Source organism: Cavia porcellus, unplaced genomic scaffold (genome assembly GCF_034190915.1).
Source record: "Cavia porcellus strain 051 isolate PalLab524CR breed Dunkin Hartley unplaced genomic scaffold, mCavPor4.1 scaffold_53, whole genome shotgun sequence".
Taxonomy (NCBI): Eukaryota; Metazoa; Chordata; class Mammalia; order Rodentia; family Caviidae; genus Cavia; species Cavia porcellus.
The window spans coordinates 1,859,444-1,872,284 of NW_026947536.1; positions in this window are offsets into that span (position 1 = coordinate 1,859,444).

Consider the following 12,841-nt stretch of genomic DNA (forward strand, 5'->3'; position numbering starts at 1 on the left):
AGTGTGAGGTTGTCAGTTTGATGCCCAGTACCAAAAAATAAATAAATAAAAGATATAAATTCCAGGTTTATTTTTTTTTATTTAAAGAGAATAAAAAATGCATAAATAACAAAGCAGTAAAAGGGTATAAATAATACAGAATTTCAAGAAAAAAATACAGTAAGAAATCACTAGTTAATAGGTTACATATTGTCTTCTTAGAAACAGTTGTCCAAATTATAAAATTAAAGCATATAAAGTGAATATTCCTACAGCAAGATTGCAGACAGTTCTGTTCTATGATCCAACAAAAGCTTAGTAATATGGTTTTCCTTCCTACACACTCAAACAAGCACTTATATCCCTCAGACCACCGTTGTTTCCTCTCTTCTTCACAATAACAATTATACTTTTGGGGTTTTTTTTACTCCCATAGTTCTTATTACTTTTTTTGAAGAGAATAAAACCTCAAGTGAGTTAACAAAACAAAGTTGGTTAGGACCTAAGGATGGGCATAGTACTTGATGCAAAAATAGAATACCAGGTGATCAAAAATGGTTGACATTGTGGCTCTTGCTATTTTTAAAAAGTTTCTATATCATCAGGTATAATAGAATTGATCAAAACAGTACAGAACAAGGCCAATAAAATCTACACTGGAGACCTTATAGGATTTCAAAAGAAGACAATAGTCAAGCCATAATGGCATCATAGTAAATCTTATTGCCTACAAAGTGGTTGCCTATACCCTCAAACGATACTATCAAACAAAATAGAATATAGTAAAATCAGGCAGAACAAGATGGAGAGAGCAATACTGGAGTTAAAATCAGGTTAATAGAAAAACAAAAATGTTACTATAATATATCCTGCTATTTTTTAATTTAGTTTTCCTTTAATTGAAAAAAATAAGAAAAAATAGAATAATTTTTGTTAAAGGGTGGAGATCGAGAAAAAGAGACATTGTAATAGAACAACACAGGTCAGAACTGAAAAATTAAAGCATCACTTTGTTTCACCACTAGATAATCTAACATAATAGTAGTCACCATAGTGCCTCTTTCCTTGAATTATTTGAGTATAACTTCATATACTATAGAATCAATCATATCAAAACAGTGTTAAGCCATTCAAAAGAATGAAAGAATTAAAGGGTATTTAGAGCCTGTTAACAGAAAATGAACAATGATTTCTATATTATCCCTTTGCCTGTAAAAAAATTTATTTATACTATCACATACAGTAAAATATATTAAGATACAACATGTTAAAACCAGTGGAAACGTGTACAACAGCTTGATGGGAGTTCCAAAGAAGATGATATTAAATCAGCACTAGCTTTTATGATGTGTTATTTTCTTCAGAATAGCTATTCATACTATCACTGATACTAAAATCGAAAAACCCAGGGTAAAACTATTGCACTTAATGAGTGAAAACATTATATGGATTCAAACCAATATGATTGGGTATCATGATTACCACATTCTTCTATGTATTATCATTTCTTATACTAGGGAATATATTTGGTATTTATACATGTGAGTTTGATTTATTTCACTTATGAGTATGGTCTCAATCTGCATCTATTTATTTATATGTCAATGTGATCATTCTTTATAGCTGAATAGTACTCTGTTGTATAAAAACACAATAACTTTTTTATCCATTCCTCAGTTGATGGACACTTAGGTTGTTTCCAAGATCTGGCTGTTACAAACTGTGCTGCTATAAAAATGGGTGCACATATATCAATGTGGAATAATGCTTTCAGTTCTTCTGTGAAAATGCCTAGAAGTAGAATAGCTAGATCAAAAGGGGCTGCCAGTCCCAACTTTCTGAGAAATATCCAGACTGACCTCCACAATGGTTGCACCAGTGTGCACTCCCATGAACAGTGCAGGGGAGTTCCTTTTTCCCAACAGCATCTCCAACATTTGTTGTTCGTGGTTTTCTTGATCTTTGCCATTCTTTACGGAGTGAGATGCAATCTCAGTGTGGTTTTAATTTGCATTTCTCTAATGACCATTGATGGTGAACATTTTTTCTTGTATTTATTTGTCATTTGTATTTGTTCATCTCAAAATTGTTTATTCATCTCAGATGCTTATATTTGGATTGGGTCTTTGAATTTTGGTGGTCTCATTTTTTAAAATGCTTTATATGTTTTATACAGAAGTCCTCTTCTGAGGGGCAGTTCATTAAGATTTTGTCCCATTTTGTGGGTTTTCTTTTCACTACACTGGAGATTTCTTTTGATGTGCAGAAAATTTTAATAAGCGGTGATCCCAATTATTGATTCTGGGAAGCATTTCCCATGCGGTTTGAGTCCGGTTCATGAATTCTCTACCTACTTCTATGTCTTCAAGGTTTTTACCCAATTTGTCTTCCAATAGATTTAGTGTTTCTGTTTTAATATCTAGATCTTTGATCCATTTAGATTTTATTTTAGTACATGGTGATAGGCATGGGTCTAGTTTTAGTTTTAGGCATATGGAGAGCCAGTTTTTAACTACCATTTATTAAAGAGAATGTCATTCTTCCAGTGAACATGTTTGGCCCCTTTATCAAAGATAAGGTAGTTGAGTGTGTTTGTAGTGGTGGTTGTATCTTCTCATCTATTCCACTGATCTTCGGCTGTGTTTTGGTTCCAGTACCATGTTGATTGTACGATAGTTGCTTTGTAGTATAACTTCAAGTCAGGGATTGTGGTACCTCCTGCCTTGCTTTTGCTGCTTCTAACTGTCCTTGCCATTCTACCCTCAAATCTCTTCTCTTGAAACAATTAAAGAAGAATCGCGCAATTCCTACACAGTTTCTTACTATTCTTTCGATGGTGCTATTTACTTTAAGTCACTTCTCTTTCCCAACAAAGTGTTCATCTTCCCTAGTTCAAATATGTTTTTACCAGAATATATCTCTGACAAAGCCTTTTGTATTATAGAAAACACCCCCAGACCCTTGTGGGCAGAGGCTGTTGCCCCTGCTGATCTGGGGAAATGGGGATGTTTCTGTGTTATTGCCAAGGTGTTGTGTGCATTTCTGCTTATTGTGTTTGCCCTGCATGAATGCATTGGCACCACAGGCTCCACGTCATAATTCCACCATTTCAGCTCTCCCTGATTCAAGCCTCAATTCCTTTTATATAGGATCTAAACTAGTTGGACTATAAAAAATTCAACTCATGGTCAAGAAATTGGTCATTAATACATCAGTCAGTTGAATTCAAGTTGTAGACTCTAACTTTTAAGAAGGTATTGTAATTTGGCTTCAGGATATGATCAAGTTCACTCTGATATTATATGATGTTTGTCAGTCTGTCCATATATCACTTGTCTGTTTGTTCATTCAGTTTGTAAGCAGTTTCTGGGAGTTGCTGTGCTAGTGATTGTTCAAACCTGTAAAGCAGAAATCAATTATGCCCATACAGGAGCGCGCAAGTGTCCCAGATCATCTGGGAGGACCCTGAGTGCTGGAGGTGTACAGGTTCTCCAGCACTGGGAGCATGGGGTGTAAGAGATGAGCTAGTTTAACAAAGGGGTATGGTACAAGTACACAAATGGCCTCTGAGGAACTTAAAGTGTTCTCACGCACCACCACAAGCTCTGTGCTTATTTCTGTGTTTATTTGAATCCGCACAGATTGTCTGTCTATGTTTATCCACTTGTCCACTGTGTGAACAGTTGTTCCTTTCATTTTGAGCTCAGTAATCTTTCTCTTTTTCCATATCTGGATCACATAATCAAAGATTCCTTTTGGCAGTGAATTTATAAAGTATGCTTTTATCTTGGTTGCCAACTGTTCCGAATGTCACAAAGACTGGGTATATGAATGAAATGTGTTGTTATTTATCATTGGCTTGATAGTCTCATTATTTAGAAATGATATTATTAGCATGAATAAACAAAGTCCCTTAGGATTGAGATTACTGGACAAGGCTCTGATTGATAAATCATAAACTAGCTGCCGGGTAACATTTTTAACCAGTGATTGTTTATTGATCAAAGACCTCAATGATCTCCATAGTCTTATAGGAGACACCTTAACTAAAGTTATGAAATGTACTCCACAATGTTCACATTGGTCACTATCAAAAGAATTAATACATTTTTTGAATTGAAGATGCCTGCATAAAGGTTTGACATGGTTATGACAGTTTATTATTGTCAAATTGATGATGTATTTGATATATTCATATTTCTGGAGGCATAGGCCTCCAAGATTGTAAAATGGGGATTGCTTATGGTAGCAGACTTTTTTCCATGTTCATACCTCTCCTAATAACAAAGACTTGTGAGATTCACATTCCACTAAAGGTCAATAAATTTGTCAATGATACATAAGAGACTTCTTGGGTATTTGATAAAGGTGCTTGACTAAAATGGATATTTTATGTCAAAAGAGAAATTCAGATTATTGCAAGGATGTCATAATACAATAATATGTACAGTTCTGATTTCTGATTTACTATGTAAAATATGTCACTGTTAACACTGTAGGTATTCAAATGTTAAAATATACATGATTAGTAGAAAATACATTTCACTTAATGTTCTAAGATGTTTCATGTTTAGATAAAATAGTAATGTTAACCTTACTGCCTCTAATGTATTGTATTGTGATCACTCTTTTCTTCTAGATTTCCAACAGCTAAGGTTTAGGACCAAAAATGAGAGCCACAGATGGGCTAAATCGATAGCCAATATTTTGTCCACAGCACTTCAAGCTTGGAGGAGACTCAGGATGTAAAAGAAATCCTGCTTTCATCATCAGAAGATAACCAGTGAGTACCTAGTATTCTGATCAGGAAGATGATGAGACCACAGAGGAAAGTGACCTCTGATGCAAGGTATGCCTAAGGAGAGTCACGACTCACCAGAAAAATCTCCTAAGCTTTCACAAAAATCAACATGGTCAAGCAATGGCCATGACTCTTCCAGGTGGCAGACACTGACAGAACAGATATGAGGAGCTATGCATGGTTATAAGAACTGGCCTTGATAGGAAGTAATGAACCAATTGTCCTTAGTGTATTCCTTATGTTAGCTTGATTTTGAACCTTCTGCAGAAAAGTCTGGACTCAGGAGGTACTGTGCAATTCTAAAATATTGTCTGTGGGTGAATCTCCTATCACCAACATCATCTGACATTTGCTATCTATGCTCGTAGCTGACTACCATTATGGATGGATGGGCTGTGAGTGCTGGGAGCTCTAACATACCTTCTGCATCTTCAGCTGGTCATCCATCTGTGTATCAACCAAATAAAAAGGAGGAATATCTTGAAGTCATTGAAGCTGAATACTCATGCAGGGCTGTGATGTGGCACAGGCATGATTGAACTGAGAATCAAGAGATGCCCCAAGTGGCAAGATAGGCCACAGCTGAGGCCACCTAGACACTTTCTGTGGGATAGTTCTCTGCAGTTACCATCATCTCTTGCTTGGAGTGGGTCTTGAACCTCTCCCAAGATCCTGTTCAGGTTTCCTCCATTGTTCACACAATTCCTGCCTGCATGAGGTTGGCCAGATGGCTAACAGAGTGATGAGCTCTACCAAGGATCTCTCTCCTCCTGCAGCCCTGAAGACCATGCTGTGTTTCTCATTTCTTAGAGCCTTTTCGGTACACCTATTTGGCATCTTAGTTTCTAGGAAAAGACCCCAACATGAAACATAAAATGTATCTGTTTTAAAGACTCAGCACTGAAATCTGGTATTGTTGGGTGATGACAGGAACAAGTATCAAACCTGTTTAAGACAATTCACATATACAAAAGCTGTTATATTCCACTGTATTTTTTTGGTTCACCAATGCCAAATCCTCTTACATGACACAACTTTCCTCAAGACAATTATTTCCACTCCAATCAATGACCTACATATGAATTATTTTCTGTAGGACACACACACAGGTATGCAGGTTTTATGATATGTCTCCACTAAGTCATCCTGAAGAAAAAATTAACAATCCAGAGCCATCCCAGGCCTGAGAGGAGAAATAGAAAGCCAATATGCCCTTGCTGTGAGCTGGTGGATGTCATATGGGGAATGGTAGGGGAAACTAGCCAATGTGCCCATGTTGTGATTCTGTGGAAGCTATTCTGGTTCTCTGAAGAAAAACAAGAAACTAACTTACACTTCCTGTGAGCTAGCCATTGCATTGGCTGGAAGATGAGCACCACAATCACCTCCTCCCACCACCAACAGTCTGACTGGTTTAGAGTTTTTTTAAGTTTTTTTTTATAACTCCATTGCTATCACCATGCTGAGTTGATAGCAATGGAGTTATAAAAAAAACTTAATCCTTGTGTTACTTGATTGGATTTGCAGCCTAGTATTCTTAAGCATGTATTTAAATTGGGAAATAATGGTAAAAGAAGTTGCAAAAACTGTGTAACTATATGGAAATTAAATAACATTCTTCTAGACAACTAATGGGTGACAGATTAAATAAAGGAAAGAAACTTTAAAATGCCTAATATGTAAAACCAATAGGAACGTGAAAGGAACACACATTTTTGAGGATATGTACAACTTGCCAAGAAATACCTGAAGAACTATTGAGCATTTTTGAACAATAGAGAAATTCAAATACGGACATTATCCCATTGCAGAGAAAACAAATCACCACAAGATCTAAGGAACATACATGGGACTGCAAGAGTAAAGAATCTATTTAAACTTGTTGGTGGAAATGTAAGTAAGTAGTTCAACTACTACTGAAGTAATTTTTAAAGTATTCAAAAGACTAAAATTAGTAATGCTCAATAGTTCATTGCTTCCTTTAGTGGGTCTCTTCCTCAAAGAGTTAAGGACATATTGCAGTGATCCATGCAGATTCCTGTTACTGCAGCAATAGTCATTTTTCTGTGGAGAGCAGCAGCAAGCACTGCTCCATCACCACCAAATACCAATGATGAACAATAAATACTCACCAGTGTACTCCATTTGGTAAATGGTGTGATATATTATTGTGATCTTAAGTTTTCCTAGCAAACTATAGGTCAGTATAAACATGATAGTCATGCTAATTTCACAAGGCAGTCACTAGTACACTATTATGTTCATTAGATTTGATATATTTATCTTTTAGAGTAAGCATGTTGCTATGAAGTCCAGGCTGGCTTTGAGATAACTTTATAAACCAGAGTGGTCTCAACAAATCTCCTTCCTCAGTGTCTCAAGTAATGGGCTCCATGCACAAACCACCAGGCCTAGTTTAGATTTGGTATATTCAGTGTATTCAGTATATTTTACTTCAAATGTTTGTGTTGTTAAAGTATTTCCACATTTTTACCTCCAGCATCTGGAGAAATCTCGGCCTTGTTGAGGTAGTGATGTGCATACCACCAGCCTCGTGGCTTTCTCTCCTGGGTTCAGTGCTGTCAGTGTACTGCAGTGAAACATAGGTGTACATAACTGTTTCTTTTTATACATTCCTTAAAAAGATTTTTAAAATTTCCATGGATAATCAGAGAGTCAATAACCCTGACTATAGTTTCATTCAAATGCCCACAGTTATGTAGTGTGTAGGACACACAGATAGAAACATATCACATAGTTCCAGTGAGAGGTTTGTCAAAGCCAATGTGAAGACTACTTTGTGAACGTTTTTGTTCCTGATTATTTCATTAGAATGAGCTTCAGGTTTTCTCACTGTTGTTTATGTGAAGCAGACCATATGACCACTTTAATATATGAAGTGATATAAAGCCTGTTTGGATATTAAGTATCTAAAGAACTGCTCTGGTGCTGTGGCCTGCTTAGTAATGGTCAATTTGGATTATCCAGTGAATGAAGTCATCATGGTTTTGAGACATAACATGCATTGATGGATTGTTTAAAACAGCATTAAAGGAGAACTAGAGGGAAAGGAGCTGGGATGTTGATTCTCATGGAGAAGCTGGTAGCACTGGTTGTCCAGATATGAACTCAGCCATCATCATCATCATCAAAGAAGCTCAGGTCCTCATTATTGCTGTGCATGGCTACTGTTTGATTTTGCGGATCTCTGGCACTTATCTTGAGCTTCATGCCTTGGCTCCAGTAATGATCACTCAACTTTATGGCATAGATTCTATGACCAAAGGAACAGAGTGTCTAGTTTCCAACACTGAACTTTGAGCCTTCCTTGTGTACAACCTTATCAGAGACTTTCATGACACATTGTAAGTGCCTCTAAGTCTCCAGCTACACTTTTGATTGTCCTTGCCATGGGCTCAAATTCTTCAGCTGTACTTGCGCTGGATATTGTCATAGCATTCAAGTACTCAGTTGGATTTTTTGGTCTGTAGTATCTGAAAAGATATTACATCTCTCTAAATCAGACATTCTGGGATAAATATTTTTAAATTATCTTATCAATTATAAGTTCCATGTTAAGTCTCTTTCCTCACAAACCCTGACTACAACAGATGGGAAAGGATAAGATGTGACATTTTTGAGACAGGAGAAATTTCTTTAGTTACCTAATGTTATATGTCATTTTTCTCTTGGAGGAAAACCCAGCTATATCAATAGCTTGATTTTCAGGACTGTTGATAGCTTCTCCAGCACTATCACGCCATTACACTGTGTGTTGCATGGGCAAGAAGTAGGTGTGTTAGGAAGCTGCATGGTGCTTCCAGTAACCTTAACATGAGCCTTTAGAGCCTATGCTGTCTGGCCTCTGTGTACCTAAATTGTCACTAAAGGATGCACTCACAGAGGCAGTCATTTTATATTGGCAAATAATTTGCAAGTCTCTCAGGTCTTTTACTGATGTTCTGATGTGAAGAAAAATGTAGGATGCACAACTTGAGTTCCCAAAAATAATTATGATAGCAATATAGACTTATCCAAACTCATGAAAATTCATCTATAGGCTCCCTTATTCCATCAAGAATTTGCCTTGAACTTAAGTGGTTCTGCAACATTTCACTAGACTTCTACAAGCACAAGAGAGATATGTTTCTCAGAGCTTCAATCCTCCTTTTGGGTTCACATTTGGACAGTCCATAACAATGCCCTGTATTTGTGCTCAGCAGAGCCTCATGTCTTTGCTCATGTCTACTGCTTCTTCCATCAATACTATTTTAACTTTGTAGAGGTAACCTCCTTGTGTTATTCAAACAACTGTAGGTTAAATGTCATTTCTTCAATTAAGGTAATGAGTTTCACAATTCCTTTTCTCATTTGCTTAAAGCATCTTTTACTTTTAATTTTTCATTATTATCACAATGGTGAGTTTCATACTCATTTGGTATGAAAATATTATGCATGCTGAGAAAGAGTATTTACCAAAAGAAAAGTGTTACTCTGTCCTCAGCATCTCATGGCTCAGACTGCCATATTTTGTTCCGGTGAGCATGGTGACTAAGCATAAATGGGATGAGATAGGCCAAAAGTCTATCATAGTAAAATAGAAAGGCTATGTCTGGGTGTGAGAGAAGGTGATAGTGTTTGAATGAGACCTGAGTGATGTGCACTTGTGATTCATGCAGTTCTTTGGAAACTTGTTGGAGCCATTGAAGCTGAGTACACATGCAGGGCTCTGGCATAGCCTGAGCATGATTGATCTGAGAATGAGCAGGCACTCAGTGGGCATTATAGGTCATAGCTGAAGCTACCTGGAGACTTTCTGGATCATTTTCCTTAATTAGCATCATCAAACCCAACATCAGATGTGGCTCTAAGAATATACTAATGTTGTGGACAAGCAAGCTACAAATAATTTAGATTGCAATATTGCTATAGGAGTTACTGAATTATAGGGAGAGAGATCTTTTCCAGAAATTTGCCAATAAATTCATTGCCACCCTCAGACTATTACCCTCAAATGGCTTAAATTGCTTTAAAAGCTTGAAAAAGAATCCCTGAAGCAGTGCACACACAAGGTTCCCTTAGCACTATTAAACAGGAGGACACTGAACCTTGCCTTGCATTTATAGAATGATAAATTAAGCTAGTGAATGCCATGTGGACAACACAGCAGCAGCATCTATCTTGTTAAAGCAATTAACATACAAAAATGCTAACCCAGACTACAAAAATGCTTTGAAAGATGTTTCTATGAGACCTGACACTACTTTGGAAATCCCTGGTAAGTTTTATAAGGTCCCTGCTACTTTTCATGATCCCCTACTTCCTGGGACAGCTGGTTCTTTCCTGTTCACATGCATCAAAAATAGGCACTTTTGTGATGCCTGATGTCATTGATAGTGCTTATACAGGCATGTTGTTGATTCAATTGTGATCTCTCTTACCCATTCAACTAAATGTTTCTGAAACTGTAGCTCAACTATCTGTCTTGTCTTATGTCTCCTCTAAAGCTTGTCATGTTAATTGTGGAAATCAAGGATTTGACTGCAGTTTGGTGTCTGCTGCTATTCCCATAGGAGATGCATGCCGAAGTCTCTCTTTAACTATTGACAACCTTTCCTTTTCATGTTTGCTACTGGAGCTGATGTTTCTCTTTTACTTCACTAACTTGGTGATATTTTATTTCCATGTTCAATGCTATTCCCTCTCATCCCTTGAGATGTACTGGAACACCTATATTCCTTAGAATTGATTTAATCACTACTATCTTGCCACTTACCAAGGCTTACTTTTCCTTTTTGCTGTCCTCTGCTGTTCCCTCTGCAAACATAAGGCTGTAGAATTAGCCCAGTGGCATGAATGCCTGCCTTGCAAGTGCACAGTCATGATTTTGATCAATTTCTCTTTGAATCCCCACTCTTTAAAAATTTTATTTAAAAGAAAAAAGAGAAAAAACAAAACAAAGCAATGTTGTTTAAGGGTACAAGTAACACAGACTACAAAACTAAACAGTAAGAAATCACCAGTTAATAGATTACACATTATCATCTTAGAGATAGTTACTCAAGTCACTGTATCAAATCATACAAAGTAGACATTCAAACAGTGAGACTGTAAACAGTTGTCTCCAATGATCCAACCAAAAACATTAATATGGTCATCTATTTAACACCCCTAAACACACTTGCAGTTGTATCCTTTAGAACATTTTTCCCTCTCTTTTTTACAACACAATTTACAGATTTTGGGTTTTATTACTCCTTAGTTCTTATTACCTTTTTGTGGAAGAGAATAAAGTCAAATATGGCAAAACAAAGACGTCAGTCAAAACCAAGTATAGACATAGAACATGATATAAAAACAGAGTACAAGGTTATCAACAATTGTTACCATAATGCCTCTGGCTTCCTTAAAAAGAATTGTCTATCTCATTAGGTATTATAAAGTTGAACTAAGGGGCTGGGGATTTAGCTCAGTGGCATAAGCGCCTGCCTTGCAAGCAGGCAGTCGTGAGTTCGATCCCTGGTACCGATAAAAACGAAAAAGACAAAAAAAAAAAAAAAAGAATAAAGTTGAACTAAACAGTAGAGAATAAGGCCAATAAAACCTAAACATTGTAAACATTACAGGACTTCCAAGGGAGATAACAGTCAAATCATAATAGGCATCTTAGTGAATCTTATTGCCTTCTAAGTAGTTGCCTATACCCTCAAACTTGATACTATCATACAGAATGCAACAGAGTCTAATCAGTCAATACAAGATAGTGGGAGTATTACAGGACTTCAAATCAAGTTAATAGGAAATCAAAAAAGTTACTGTAATATATACTGCTAATTTCTTTTAATTTTCCCCTTAATTAGAAAATCATAAATTTAACTAAATAATTTTTTAATGAATAAGGGAGAGTTTGAGATAAAAGAGGACATAACAACATAACAATACAGGTCAAAGCATGGCAGTTTCAGCAACCTAGTGCTGCAGCACAAATAACCTGACTTAATAGAAGTTACCATAATGTCTGTCTTTTTCCTTGAAATATTTGAATACAATTTCATATACTATAGCTTCAAATATTTCCATATCAAGCATCCCAGAATAAAGCCATTCCAATTAATAAGTGAAAACTTTGTAAGGCTTCAAGGCCACATAATGGGGAATCATGTGAATCCCCACTTTATATAATGCACTTTTGTATCTTGAGCACTTATTTGTAAGAGGACAATATGTAAACATCAACCAGTGATTTCTTATAGTTTAGTTTGTCTTTGAAAGCATATATCTTTTCTACCTGTTTTCTGTTTTGTTTAGTCTATTTTAAATAAAAAATAAGAAAAGAATATCTCTTCTCTTTAAACAATTAAAAAAGAAAAATGCACTTCCTGCACAGGTTTTACTATTCTCTTTAGGGTGGTATTTACTTTAGGTCAGTTGTCTGTCCCAATGAGTCTGTTTTATTCCCTGATTCAAATACATTCTTGCCAGTATATACCTCTGACAAACCCTTTTGTATGATACAAAACTCCCCAAGACCCATGTGGGCTAGGGCTGATGCCTCTGTTGATCTGGGGAAGGGGCATCCTCCGTGTTTTTGCTAAGGTCTTGTGTGGATTTCTGCTAATTGTGTTTGCCCTGTATGGAATGAGTTGGCATCACAGGCTACAAAATGCAATTCCACCACTTCAACTCTCCCTGAGTCAGGCCTTTGATTCTTTTTATAAGATCTCTGCTAGTTGGTCTAAAGCAAATCCAACTGGTCGATTCATAGTAGTAGATTTGAAATTTGTAAGAAGGTTTTGTAATTTGGCTTGGTTAAGGATATGCTTGAGTGCACTCCGATTTTCTAAGATGTTTACAATCTGTCCATATATCAGTTGCCTGTTTGTCCAGTCCATTTTTAAGCAGTTGCTGGGAGTTGCTGAGCTAGTGATTGTTAATATCTGTAAAGCAGAAAGCAAAAATACCCATACAGCCGTGCTCAAGTGGCACAGAACATCTGGGAAACACGCTGAGGGCATGGAATGCTTGAGGTGAACAGGTGTTCCAGCATTGGGAGCATGGGGT